Below are 14,071 nucleotides of genomic sequence, written 5' to 3'. Positions count from 1 at the left end.
TCCTCCAACTGACAAATGAGCTTTTATCTAGACATAGGTTTACATTACCAAACCACTACAGAACTGGGAACCAAGCCCTTGTTTCATCACTATCCCATCACCCCTACAATGCTACAATGGGAAAAACCTCATTGAGACCCAAAGTTCTGATTACCCCCTAGCCCATGATCCCACTGTACCAGGCTGGGAGCGCACATCCCTCACTCACAGCTGCACGGGAAGCGCGGCTGACCCAGCTCTCTCAGACTGGGGATTAGTCTGTGAGATCACACATACTCTGAACCTCTTTATGCACAAGTGCATGTGCTTCTCCTCAGATATAAAGAATGTATTAGTTAACCATAAAATTTGCACAGATAGGATTTTTTTTTTTAATATAATAGAGGCTTGTTTTTTTCCAAGTTTTCTGCTATAGATTGCTGTCACCTGCTTTAATATCTATTCCTCTGGCAAGTCAAAATCCACTGTCAAGCCCTTACATCCAGAAGATGTTTTTTATCCAGTCATCTCCAGCAAACAGATATAAAAACTTCCCTACAGACTTGCACCTTTAAGCAGTTATCTTGGGAATGGAGGAAGAACCATTTGTCCCATGAAATTCAGTGATGACAGTGCAGTGGTCATTTTGAGGACTGTAATGAGCCTCTTTGGCAGCTAGGTAGAAAGAGGGAGGGTATTCTACATTTACTTAAGTATCTTCTTGGCATTCTTGCTTTTATTTCTTAAATCGATCCTCATTTAGTCTGTCTCTCCTAATAATTAACAGGATTTCAAGATCAGAAAGGATAAAAAGCTAATCTGCTCAACACAATCTGACATTACAAGAATAAAAACAAAGAAAACAAAAGAAACAAAGAAAAATAGTATACTAAAAACTCAGCTCTCTCCTTGGAGTCACTCTTCCCAAAACTCTGGAGAAAATAAACCCCTGCTTTGAACTATATCTCAAAAAAAAAAAAAAAAGAAGTCAATCAAGAGATCAGACTGGGGTAGCAAATCCCTAAACCTCTCAGGGAAAGTACCATGGTACTTACAGAACAAGGCATTGAAACTTCTTTTGCCGACCAAGACAAAGTTAGATTTGAGGTGAAAGTGTACTCTTGTTCTAAAATAAAGTTTAATTCAGCATAAATATTCCGTTCACTAGGCTTTGAGAATTAAAGTAAAATTAAGAGTCACAAAGCAGAGACTCAAAATCCGGGTTTGCATGTATGTGAATGTTAAAAGATAAACCACCAAAAAAAAACCCGTGACAGTTCATGAGAAGACAGTGCAAATAATCAAGAGAGGCTTAACCCATTAAATACCTAACAAAATGACTTACTGTAGATGATTTATATTTATACAGTCTCAGAAAACATAGCCAGAACAGGAATGATTAATTAATCTCTCAAACAACACAGAGCTGTAGGAACAGAGCAGACCAGCTCGCTGTTTGCATTGTGCAGATAAATCAAAGCCAGCCAGAATGGCATCTCATTTTAGTTGACCCCTTCCAGCCTTTCACTGGCTAGAAAACTCAATTTGTAGCAAATATATTAAAGTCCACATGAAGTTTTCATAAAAACATTTTAAAATCTGTTAACAGAAAACACTTTTCTTCAAAACACTTTTCTTCAAAACACTTTTTTAAGTGATTGAACAATACTAAGTATTGTTCAATCGACAACAGGTCTGCTAGAGTAGACTTGAAAACTATACAAAGGCTCACCTCACTCATCCCCCAGCTGGTGAGACAGCCATGAGTGCGTCCATCACACGGCTCATGCATACTGCCTCCTCCTCAGGCCCCCTTCCCATCGATCCAAGCTACAAAACCTTTGGATCAAAGACTTTCTGCTACAGTATCAGTGCAGCACCTCCAGAACAAAGCCCTGCATCCAGCAGGCCTACAAGGCACTGCTACAATAGCCATAAATAATAGACCATATTTTGTTTTTTCATTTTTAAGCAAGTTTCACCCCTACGGAACAGCCTGGCGCTGTCGCCTGCATCCATGCCAAAAAGGAGGAGAATGTTATGCAAACAACTTACATCATGACAGAGAAGTGCCTAGACTTCATTCCCTCTTGCATCACGTTCCCAAGCCTCTCCCAGGTAAGCCAACCTCCAGGCGGAGCCCTTGGATGGGCTGTTCCCTGCCAAGCCACCTAGAACAATTCCCACAGGTTGACCCACCTGCCCTCATCATCCCCTGCTCTCTAAAGGTAAGCAGTTCCTGCTGTGAGGCCCCAGCATGAACACCTGACCCTGAATCCATAAAATCAGAAATAAGTCACATAGAGTGAATTAACTTGGTGCTGGGAAATGTCCTTGTTTCAACTGTAAAGCAAGACACAAGTGTTGTAACATTAACCAATATAATTAGGGTTTCCATCAAAGGGAAACTACGTTGTTCTACAGTACTTAACACTTAAAATTGCTTTATTTTGTGTTGCTGATACGCGTTTATTTAATGTGTTGTGCTATAGGTTTTTCTGCTTCTTCAATATGGATATAAAAACTCTACACACTGGCATTTAGTCAATTAGATTGAGAGATGACAGTATGTGTGAAATATGTCAAGATCAGGTTTTTAATATGTTTAATGCACTTAAGATAGGTCTGAAGTTGCTACAATAGTGCTAGTATTAACATTAAAGTAAAGAATGCTATGAATCCTCATCCATTAAAGAAAATCCATTAAACTCACATCTTAGGACTCCTGCTTTCCAATCTTGTTTTCCATTTAATATGTGCACATTCAGACATCCAAGCAGATTCTATTTGTTAAAGAGTTTGTTCTTAGTTGAAATCAGCCTCCGTTTTTTTTTAACCAGTTTTCAATTTGTCAGCTGCCTCCAAGGTTTACACTTGATTAATGATGGTAATTTCCAAGTGTGCTTTCAGCTACAAACCAGTGCCCAGAGCACTCCAGGAACACACTGCTGCCAGCGCTGGGGAGGGACACAGGCACCCAGCTGTCCCACCGAGCCTGGCAGCAGCAGCAGTCCCAGTCTGCTGCGAGACAGCAAGGCCTTCCTGGCAATCCCAGCCTCTGGGACCGACTGCCACATCTGCAGATGGATCATGTCAACAGCTCACAATTTCCCACACCTCCACATTAACTCAGGCCCATTGTACTGTAGCTGAAGATTAAGATGAGTTTTAGGCTGCATTCAAGCTGTGCCCTAGTTCCAGCTACGTTAGTGATAAACCACAGCTTCCTCCCAATTAGCTCCTCATATTGTCAGCTTCTACGCACATATTCAAACCTGTTTGATTTTTTTTTTCAAGTCTTCTTACAATTTTTACTGGGTTGATGACTGCTACCACCAATACCACCCTTAAAGGGATGATTGTTTTCTTTCCTCCTATTCCTTGATGGACCTTCAGAGAATACAAACAACAAAATACATGTCACCTTTTGTCCACTATTTCTACCCACTGAAACGAAAAACACACACACTAAAAATCCACGATGGAAAACTAGCATTTTGTAATCTCTTTCCTTGGACATTACTAACTAGCAGACAACAAGACCTAATATATATTTTAGTAATGTAATTATGTTTGGAGCAAGTTTTTACTGAAATACTTCAGCGCCACATTTATTCAGCTTTTCTCTTCTGCCCTAGTTTATCAGTGCAAGTTTATCACTCCTCAACACTGCACTCTTCATTAACACAACATTCAAAAAGAGCCTGCCATTAAAACTTTAGAGCTGCTGAACAGACACGGATTTTAAACTCCATCTAACTTAGAACATCGCAGGCATCCGTAGCAACTATGGCACCTTCAGCACTGACTTCCTAAATAAGTGTCTGCTCCTACGCTTATTCCAATAAACAGAAGAGCAACTGACAACCCGCTTACTAAACCCCATGGTATTTTAAGGATGTAAGGGCTCTGGTTCCGAGTGACAGCCACACGTAACGCCACGCCTGGATGCTGGCAGCAAGGAGAAGTGCGGGGATGCCTGTGCAGGAGCTCCCGCGGGACACGGCCCGGCCAGCTGCCACCGCCGGGATTACGACCCTGTCATCGGGGAGGGCAGGGGGCACTAAATGGTTCGGCCGCAGCACGCTTCAACCAAGATGCTGAGCTTCAGGAGAAGCGGGCCGGCACCTCACCGAGGTGGGCACCCAGCACATCGGCCGGCTCCGTGGAGGCGCAGCTGACCGGCCCCGGCGCGGCAGGAAACGCCTCCAGGGGCAAAGCTGCTGCGCGGGCCCACCGGCAGCATCCCGGGCGGCCGCGCGGACGAGGCCCGCCGCCCCGGTGGGAGGGAGCCGGTGCCGGGGCAGACACCGGGGAGAAACGGCCTCCGCAGCCCGGCGGCTCACAGCGGCTCGGTGCGCCACAGCCGGCCCCGGCCGCCCAGCGGGGCCGGTCCCCGCGGAGCACGGGCAGGGGAGGCGGCGGCGCCCCGCCGGGCGGCCCCGGCTGCCGGCCCGGCCCCCCGCGCACCGCGGGGCCGCGCTGACTCACCTCGCCCGGGGGCGGCTCCGGGGGGGCGCTCGGCCGGGAGCATCGCAGCCCCTTTCCTGCCGCCGCGGCTGCTGCGGGCGGCGGATCCGCGCACCTCCCGCCCCCCCGGCCGGGCCGCGCCGCCGCCGCCGCCACGCAGGGGCGCTGCGGGGAGGGACGGAGCCGCCCCCCGCCCCGCCGCGGGGGGGCCGCGCAGCCGCCCGGCAACGCCTCCGCGGGGCCCGCGCCGGGCCCGGGCTGCCCCGGCACGGCCGATCCACTCACGGGCTGTGTCCGCCTGCCGGTCCGCGGGCTGGGCCTTGCGCTTAAATGCAGCGTTCGTGGGCCCCGACAGCCCAATGACATTCGTAGCGCTTCCTGCTCCTCACAAGTTGCAAACAGCAGAAGGAATTAATTACTCTAGTGCCTTTCACAGCCACTGGCATCGCCTCTTCGGAAACGCTGTTTCTAAACTTGCACGCAAATAAAATTACTTGAATGCTTACAACGACAGCAACAACATAAACTTTCCCCCACACTAATTACCGAGGCAGAAAAAGGGAGGGAGGGAGGGAGAGAAACTCCTGAGCCACAGCTGAGTCGTGCTGCAATATCAAAAGGTCAGTGGTGTTAAACTAAAGAAGGGGAATAGTCACGAAGTGAAAGGCCAGTCAGATACTTGGTGTGTTTATCAGCCCTGAAGTGAACAGGAGGTCCTGAAGCTGTTTGAGGATTAAGCTGAAATGATGGTGTTCTTCACACCGGAGTTCACATTGGGCCCTAATCCAAGCAGGTCGATAAAGTGAGCAAGCTCCGCTGGCCATCCCTCCTGCTGCTGCCCAGGACAGTGAGCTGGCTGCATTGTTAACTGGGATACCACAGAACAAACACATTAGTAATCTACTTATTAGTCATCTACTTGCATCTTATTTTGCATCTCCTTTTTCTAAGGAAGGATCCCCCTTTTTTTCAATGAATAAAACAGAATTTGCATTATTTTGCCCAAGGGAAGAAATTGAGAGAAAACTACAAGTCTGCATGACTGAGGCAGATGAACAGGAACAGAGGCAGGACAGGCATTGGAGCCTCGGTTTAATCTGAGTTCTGACTGAAGTGAAAGGGACTCCAGCTGGCATGGAAGGCAACGCTCTCCAGGTTGTCCCCCTGCCACAGCGACATACCAATGGGGCACGGTATGTGGGTTCACTTCACATTGAGGATAGCGTCCCACTAAAATCCTGTGTACCTCTACACTAAAGGCTTCTCCTGAAGGAGGCAGGAGACAAAAGCTAAATTTCCCAGGAGAGATGACCTGGGGCAGGAGAAGGCTTGTTTATCATCTGTCTCTGGAAGGATTTTCAGAAATTGTCATCCCTGAGTATCTCCCCCACGGCTAATTAACCACAAAGAGAAACCACGTCTGAGACTAGGAGTGCAGGCCTCCTGTAATCTTGCAGAATTCAGACAGACGATTATCAGCTCATATAGTGGGGGTTTTATTACAAAATGTCACTGTAGTAAACCAGATCTAAGCTCCAAACAAAATTATTTCATCTTGATGGAGACTATTCTGGCAAATTACTACAAAAGCTTTTAGGGAGAATATGTAATTCAAATAATTTGCAATCATTGTTTGTCAACTAAAAAGGAAAAGCAGATCTTTGTAGTTACAGACTACATTTACTGAAGCCTTAAAAGCAGTTTCTCTCTAATCTCTGATAACTTCACTGTTGCCCATCACACTCGGAATGTGACCATCTTCTGCAGCCTTACTTGGAGCCGTGTTTTTCCATTTCTTGTAGCTTTTTTTCCCCTTTTTTTGTATATTTTTAAATACTTGCATTGTGATCATCCCCCTTCCTTCTACTTGTTATCAGAGGTGCCAGGGTCATTTCCTAAATATTTTTTTAAAAAAATTAAATATTTAAATGCTCTTTGAATAAAGGAATTAAGACCAGATACATTTCTTTGTAGGCTTCTGCATAACCTGGTAAGTGAACAAGAAGTTACAGCTGAAGAGAACAGAGAATAGAATATGACCAATAAAGAGTGATGTACAATGTTTTTATGCATATATATAAAAAATGGTTTAAAACTGAGTTTAAAAGCCCAATCCATCCCCAACTGAGTGTGGTGAGGTGAGCATGGTGAAAAGCCTGAGCACAAAACAGCATTATTGCAGCCTGACAAGCTACTCTAGCCTGGGCAGAACTGAACATAGTAGGGGCTCTGCATGGTTATTTCTTCCAGCCAGGCTGAGTATAAACATCTGGATTGCAGTCTGTTCCAAACTACTACATTTGCTCAGAGAGTTCTTTCAGCTATGAAAATGAGCATTAGGAAAAACTGCTGCACTGCTCACAAACTGTCCTAATGCATCTTTATCACAAATATTTCTAGTCAAAGCAGTCTTCAGAGAAAAGGAAATGTAGTTTTAAGTTACTTGAAGTATAAAGGGTTTTTTTTAAAAATAGTTGCTAGTATGAAACAAAATAAAAAGCTGAGTCAAGTGTAAAATCCATTCAAAGTATTGAAATACCTTTTTCAAAAACCTCAAGCTCTGAATGACAGTAAAATGGGTTATATAAATGTGATAGCTAAGAGAGTGGCACTAATATGTACATGACCGCTGGATATTCAAAAATTCCAAAGTAATACTTTCTAAACTGAATATAAAGCATACATAAACATGCCATATAAAAACCTCCATACTATAAACACACCTGGGTTAACTTATCCATGCCCATGGGTTTCTGTGGGATTTTGGTTCAATGCATATGTTATTCTATAAAGATTTTGATTTGTGTTCCCTGTACAACTTTACCATATATCACAGTGAGAATGCTTGCCAAAAATATTTACCAACGTTTAATGTCTTAAAAAAAAAAAACCAAATTTAATGTCTAAAAGAAAGCACCAAATAAACTGAAAAAATAAAGCAGTTATCTTTTAAAAGTCGAATAAACAAAATTAATTACAAATACCTGCTAGGACTGCACACAACATTATATTTCACTTGCTTGAAAAGGACAAGGTGGTGTCAGCTGACTCCATGATTTGTTCCTTAGGTTAGAAGGGAAATAAAATATGGTTTCTAGGAGCTTAAGTTTTCATGTATAGAAAGACTTAATGGTTTCTTTAATAAGCTGGAACTGTACTTTGAAATAAAGAATTTCTGGTTGATACAAAATATTCTGCTGTCCTTTAGCAGGTTTAATTCTGAGCCAAAAAAAAAAAAAAAAATAAAGATAATTTACATCAGTCAGATTGGAAAGATAAGTTGAAGGTGAGATTTATGCTGCTAGGACTTGCTGCAGAATACAATGAAGTCAACAGAAAAGCTTTCCTTTTAATGAGACCTTTAATATATTTTGCATAAAATGAAAACTAAACTACTTTTTTTTAGTCAATCCTTTGCCAGGAGAGGCATTACATCAAGGCAAAAATAACATTAATTTCTTCCTCTTGTGGAAGTTCTCTGTAATACAACAGTTTGTACACATCCCAGGGTAAATCTGGGAAGACTTTAATTTAGTATGAGGAACAGTGTGACTTTTCCTTACTTCTTCAAAGACTAAAAGCACTTATGTTACCAGTTAGAGAAAAATCCCAGCAGAGGAACTGAGAAACAGTCACCAAATGAATCAGCAAATCATACACAGCTGCAGCAATGTTAATGGTAACCAAGGACAAAATATTCACAGCCAGCAAGACAACCAGTGCAGTGGTCTGTCCGGTTTGGCAGGGAAGCAGAGTATTCTCTTCCTCTGAATTTTAATCTAACACTTCTAAAAGCATTACATTCATTAGCAAAAGGAGAGCAATGCACAAAACAAAGGACAGAAACTGTGTATACTGTGACTGTCTTTACTGTGTGTGTATACACCAACTTTTTTTTCCCACTGGATAGGCCTTTTTTTTTTTTTTCCTTGAATTCAGATTTGTCTTTGCATGGTGTCTGCTTATACAGTAATCAACCTTTCCTCACCTCAAGACTTTTGAACCCACTGGCAGATATTAAATTTGGTGGGCACACATATTAATTTCCTACAACATAGTGTGTTCCTACAACATAATACAGAAAAGAAAGCTAAGACAGTCCCCTCCATAGGAGGAAATTCCAGGGCAGGAACTCCACAGTGTCCAGTGTCCATTTGTCCAGTGAATCACTATTTGTGCCTGAGCAGCAGTGAAGAACTTGTAGACAGGTAAAAGAATAGAGGAAGGAACTGGATTAAAAAAAAAAGATCAGGTGAGACATTTAAAGTGGTGACACAGTGGAGTGCAAGGAATTTGCATTTGTAAAAATACAAATACACAAACCTGTAGGAAATACAGCTTCATTGGTTTTGCTGTCCGCAGAATAAATGTTTAACTTGGGCTGCTGACAACATTGATGCCATTGAATAGATGCAAAAATATAATGTCCTTGATCCTGTCATGACTCTCCAGATTGTGCAAAGCCCTGCTGACCCTGTAGTCCAGGCAGGAGCTAGAGATAATTTATGCAATTTATCCACTGAACCTGCAATGAATTCTGCACTGGCCTGTCTTCACAGAGGGGAAGGAAGCTTAAGCAGCCAGAGTTTAGAGATGGATCTACTTAGACCCTCTGGTGTCCCCAGTGGGGGGTCCCCAGAAAAAATCCAACTTTTAAAACTTAAAACGATAGCTCCCACATGCTCAAACATCTTATTCTAAATAAACACTAGAAATGTTAAAATTAAAATGCAAAATGAGTAGGGCAGGCAAAGCAGTTAAAAATATGACACATCCTCCTACCTCCTCTGCCCACTATGTCCTTGCACAATGAGTCCTTACTTCTACATGACTTCAGTAAAACAAATGGTTCTTGTGCTGTGTTCTGGGTGTACCAAGTACCTACTGAGCCTTATGTGTTTGATGACTGCAGGTATGTGACCAAGGGACAGCAAACTGACCACTTCTCTCTGATCCCTAGGAACTTCCTTCTATCCTCTCTGAGAGCAAGGGGTTGAGCCAATACCAGCATTCAAGCAAGAAATTCTTGACTATTATTGTCCTTTACAGTCACAAAATAAATGCATATAGACTCAGATATCTCTGCTTTCCCAATTACTAGTCAGTGACTTGAGGTCAGTGGGAATTTGAGTTCTCAGCTTTTAAAAAATTAAATTTCTGACAGTAGCTTTTAAAGGAAATACCATACCATTGCATGGCAAAATATTCCCTGACCAAAAGCAACCTTAATTAAAGTTCCATATTCTACATAAGAAAAGACTATTCAAGAAAATTACTTCTGATTTTATACAGCACTACATATTCTTCTCTTTGAGTACAAGGGCTAGCTCTCAAAATTTATATAGCTTTAAAAAAAATGGTGATAACTCACAGCACTTTTCACTGGAACCAGTTTTTGTTTGTTTGTTTATTTTAATAATCTGCAAGTGCAGTCATGTAGTCATCTCTCTGGTTAAATGCAGATCTTCTAAAATGTAGCTTTGTAAACCTAAGCCATGACTAAGGCATTTTTTGTTTAGTACCTGTAAATTTAAGTGACACAAGCAGTGAAATCATCTTTTGTACTGAGTAACACATTGCACCAAATTTGGACCAAGGCTAGCTGTTGACTTCAGGGGCCTCACATCTAACTCTCTCCAGAGCTGCATTTGCCTTGGTATAAATGAAAGCAGTAAACATCACTTTTCATGCAGAAGGGAGTCACAGTTAGCCAAACCATCTAGCTTCTTTTCCCAGAAAGCATACCAATCTTTTTATTTTGTATTTCCTCTCAGGACCTCCAACATAATGGGTTGATCTCTTAATTCCTTCCTTAATAGGAGAACACCCAAGCAATACTAGTACTTAAATTTAGTTTCTAGGTGAATTTCAAATGGGTCCCTCCCCTCAAATTGTGAAAGCAATCAGGGATTTACTGGTGCCCTTCTCAAACTCTCAAGATGATATCCTCATTGTGAAAAACAAAGGCCCTGAGTACTTAGTAAGAGGATTGCCACAGACTTCAGTTACACTGGGAGTCAAAGCAGTATCTCTGATCAAAAGTGATTGTAAAATAAATAGAAACTTTTTTGACAAATTGAAAGACTCAGCTATTGAAAATGTGCTTAGGACAGGTAAACTATATTGCCAGTCATGCCATGGAACAGTGATAGCAGATTTAATGCTCTCTGATAATATTAGAGGACAAAGTTATGTATTTTTTTTCAATTTTGTGTTCTCTTTTCTGGTTGGAAAGAAAAATCTTTAATGACATCCAAGGAATATTTTAGATGTTTTCTTTTTAGGGCTATCAGTGCAATGTGAGATAAAGAACTTTACTTCATATAAAGGTACAAATTGTTTCAGAAATACTGTACACAGCTATTTACTTGTTTCCTACAATATCCCAGTTATCACTATGTATTTAAGATAGCATATTGTAATATTCTCAGAAGAAAGCTTCAGAACACATCTGTTTATTTCAGAGTCTGAAACTGAAGATAAAAAGAAGACAAACAAAATCTCAGAAGATATTAATAGTTACATTCTTACCGAGCTCATTAATAAATTTATTGGATTCTTCCACAGCAATGTTTCTTTTCCAAACCTGAAAACAAAATAATTGACAGTGAAAAAAACCAACATATGTTTAGTTTTCAACAAAATGCTAATTTAGGTATGAAGGACCTGATCCTGCTGGCCTAAAGTTGTATTACAACAACTGGGGACAGACCAGGTCCCACATCAGTGGGATGGCACTGATTGCCCAGGACAACAACTGGGGACAGACCAGGTCCCACATCAGTGGGATGGCACTGATTGCCCAGGATTGGGAATGGAGAGTTTACATTAAGCTAGTTGTCATGATACAGCTACTGTGATATAGCCTGGTTTCAGGAAGCAGCTCCTCTTTAAGGCAGAAACATATCCTTGAGAAAGTTTTTCCTTCCATTTAATGTCTTATTTTATCCACAGTTACCAAAGCATCTTTCCCAGTCTCTTTAACAGAATCATATAGTCAAGTATAAGAAAATGGACATGAGCTATTTGTACATGGCTGAGGGAATAACACCACTCCCAGGTATCAGGTTTCAGTGCCCAAAGTGTTATCCCAAAGTCTGTTTGGAAGTGTTGGCAGGATCTAAATGACCTTACACAGGAATTTCTCAAGCAGAAACAAAGGGATATTGAACTGTTTCGAAGTTTTGATTTTTTTCACTGCCTTATTGGAAAAGGTCAAGGTTTCACCCATATGGTACAACACCTCACTTAAAGGTGCTTTGGAGGCAAAGTAGAAAAAGGAAACAAACTTGACGAATGCTATCAATTCGGAGTGCACAAGTACTGCCAGAAAAATTGTGGTGTAAAAGTTAAACATTGTGATTTAGTGTCACTACAGTGTATAAAAGAGTAACCTCTCATATTTTAGCTTTGCAGTGAGGAATAGCAAAGTGACTCCTTCTCACGTCATTGAGCTGAGAGCTCCCAGGGACCGGGCTGGACTTCCCTCTGTGCTTGGCACTGTGACCAGAAGCACCACCTGATTCCACCTGGCTGTTCCCCCCCGCTGCACAAAGAGCACGGCTTCCTCTGCAGTGGTTAATAAAGCATTTCAAACCGAGCACTTTTACTCTAGGAGACGGAGGCCAGAATCTCAATCCACCTCTAAATTTTTCAGTGAGGATTTTCCAGTTTTTCCATTGTTTTAGTCTCTTGCAGATTGTGATCTATTTATAACAGCTCAGCTATTTCTAAACCTCGAGCAGACAGAAAACTGATGCGTCATTGCAAGGATATGCCTTTGAAATGGCTGGGTGGGAAAAAAAATAATTCCAAAACACAGGAAGGTGACAAAAGTAGAAAAAAATAGTCTTTGTCTGTGTAACACTATTAACATTCCTTACCCTTTTTCTGTCATATCTCCTGACTTCCTAAATCAGCACATCAACTATGAATTCTAAGTACCTGTGCTTTTTAAAGTCATTTACTAATTCCTTTTCTTCTTTCCCTTCTCTTCCCCTATAAATAGTTCTATAAATAGTTGAGTAAAGGCCTGTTGCCTGCAGAGTTGGACGATTTTATCTGCTTTTAGGATGTACAACCTAGCTCCCTGAGGATTTCTTGTATTGCTACAGCATGCTATTAACTGTTTGTCAGCAGAAGGCTCAAAACTGTCAAAGCATCTATGAGGGAGGAAAAAAAATAAATTATATGTGCAAAACCTATTTCAAAGTAAGGAATAATTCTATTTTAGTATAATATATGGCTTTATTTTTTTCACATGTGGAGAAATTCAGACACAAATTTCATAACATTTATGGAGAAAAAAAATGAGGATATTCTCCTCCTTTCAAAAAGAATGTTAGTATTAAAAAAGTTCCAGGAAGGATTCTCAGAAGTTTGGCTTGAGTTCTCTGGAACAGCTGAGTAGTCTAGTATTCACCAGTCAGGAAAAAAGGTTAGTTAGCAGTAACCTATATTGGAGAAAGCAAATTTATTTACTTTTTCTTCTTGTACATGGAAAATGAAACATCAAATGAAGCTACAAAGAGACTTGTCCAAAACTTGCAAAGATACTGTGGATGCTAAAGGTTTGTCAAGTACCAGCAAAGGAACATGCCCAGAAGAGAAATCCCCAGGTCACTGGATTTTTTGTTTCCAAGACCTGTAATCTTCTGGGGAACAACTGAAAGATACTAGAATAACAATAAGTAAATAGTTTTCAAAAATTTTGTGTCACAATTAATTTCCCCCTCAGTTTTTCAAAATATCTTACATTCTTATAATTAAATGTTTCAAGGTTTTGCAGCTCCCCTTTGGGCCACAGGTGGTTTCATGAGCCTTGCAGTTCCCTGGCCCACCATGTAGTAAGTGCCACTAATCCTCATACCTTGCCTTAAAAACAGTATACAGATGTACTGAATTGGAAAAGAATTTTCCTATTCCAGAATGGCAGAGCCATTCTAATTTATTTAAAGCAGCAGCATTTCCTATCTGAGTGACAGAAGGAGAAGCCAGAGCAAGCTATCAGCAGCTGGCCCCTCCTTGTCATCAGCTGTGTCCAAGTCAGAAAAGCAGTAGTCAAATGCTCCTCAAGCCTTTCATAGCCTTGGCCACTGACAGCAGGAACAGCAGGGAATGTTAAGGAAAGCCTAAGATCACAGTTTCTTCTTTATTTGTAGGATGTGTACTGAATAACATAACTACAGAGAGGAAATGCCATCAGCTCTGGACTGTAGGGGGGTTTTGTTGTTCAGGTTGAAGCACAATAAAAAAGTTAAACAATTAAAGTGAACACTATGGAGTAAAATTGTAAATCAGCCCTCCTGATGCCTAAAAACCCTTCAGACAGCACTCTCAGAAGTAAGACTTCTAATCTTGAAAATTCTCCAGTAAACTGTGTTATTCATAATTTTCATTGGCAAAAATGAAAATGTGGATAGACACAAATGTATTTGATACATAAGTTGTCTGTCTCGTATTTCTCACTTTCTAAATTAGTAACTTAAGCATAAACTACCATTCGAAATAGTAATACTAGAAAAGAATTTCAAAAACTTCAAACTGCAATATATTTTAAATTTTGACCCAACAGCACCACATTTTAAGTCAATACAGTATCACTAAAATAGAATGCAGTAAT

General features: G+C 41.2%; 1 protein-coding gene and 1 long non-coding RNA gene across 20 annotated transcripts in view; one reads left to right on the top strand and one right to left on the bottom strand.

The window, feature by feature from the left end:
* The window catches only part of MFSD6 (major facilitator superfamily domain containing 6), a 47,232-nt gene that overhangs the window by 23,622 nt on the left and 9,539 nt on the right, over positions 1-14,071 (bottom strand). For 9 of the 19 annotated variants that reach the window (XM_086898443.1, XM_086898441.1, XM_086898438.1 and 6 more), the window contains one exon: positions 10,981-11,035. The gene's annotated coding sequence lies outside the window, so the exon portion shown is untranslated. Of the gene's footprint in view, positions 1-1,711; positions 2,196-2,692; positions 4,241-4,470; positions 4,663-7,433; positions 7,513-10,980; positions 11,036-14,071 lie in introns of those variants that run through there. The other 10 variants (XM_086898429.1, XM_086898447.1, XM_086898448.1 and 7 more) reach the window with 7 other exon arrangements.
* Positions 8,363-13,723, top strand: LOC147652181 (uncharacterized). Its single transcript, XR_015289515.1, has 2 exons — positions 8,363-11,164; positions 11,222-13,723. It is a non-coding gene; the product is annotated as an uncharacterized LOC147652181 (long non-coding RNA).

Source organism: Cyanistes caeruleus, chromosome 7 (genome assembly GCF_971803275.1).
Source record: "Cyanistes caeruleus chromosome 7, bCyaCae1.hap1.1, whole genome shotgun sequence".
Classification (NCBI taxonomy): domain Eukaryota; kingdom Metazoa; phylum Chordata; class Aves; order Passeriformes; family Paridae; genus Cyanistes; species Cyanistes caeruleus.
This window is presented reverse-complemented; position numbering and strand designations above follow the sequence as displayed.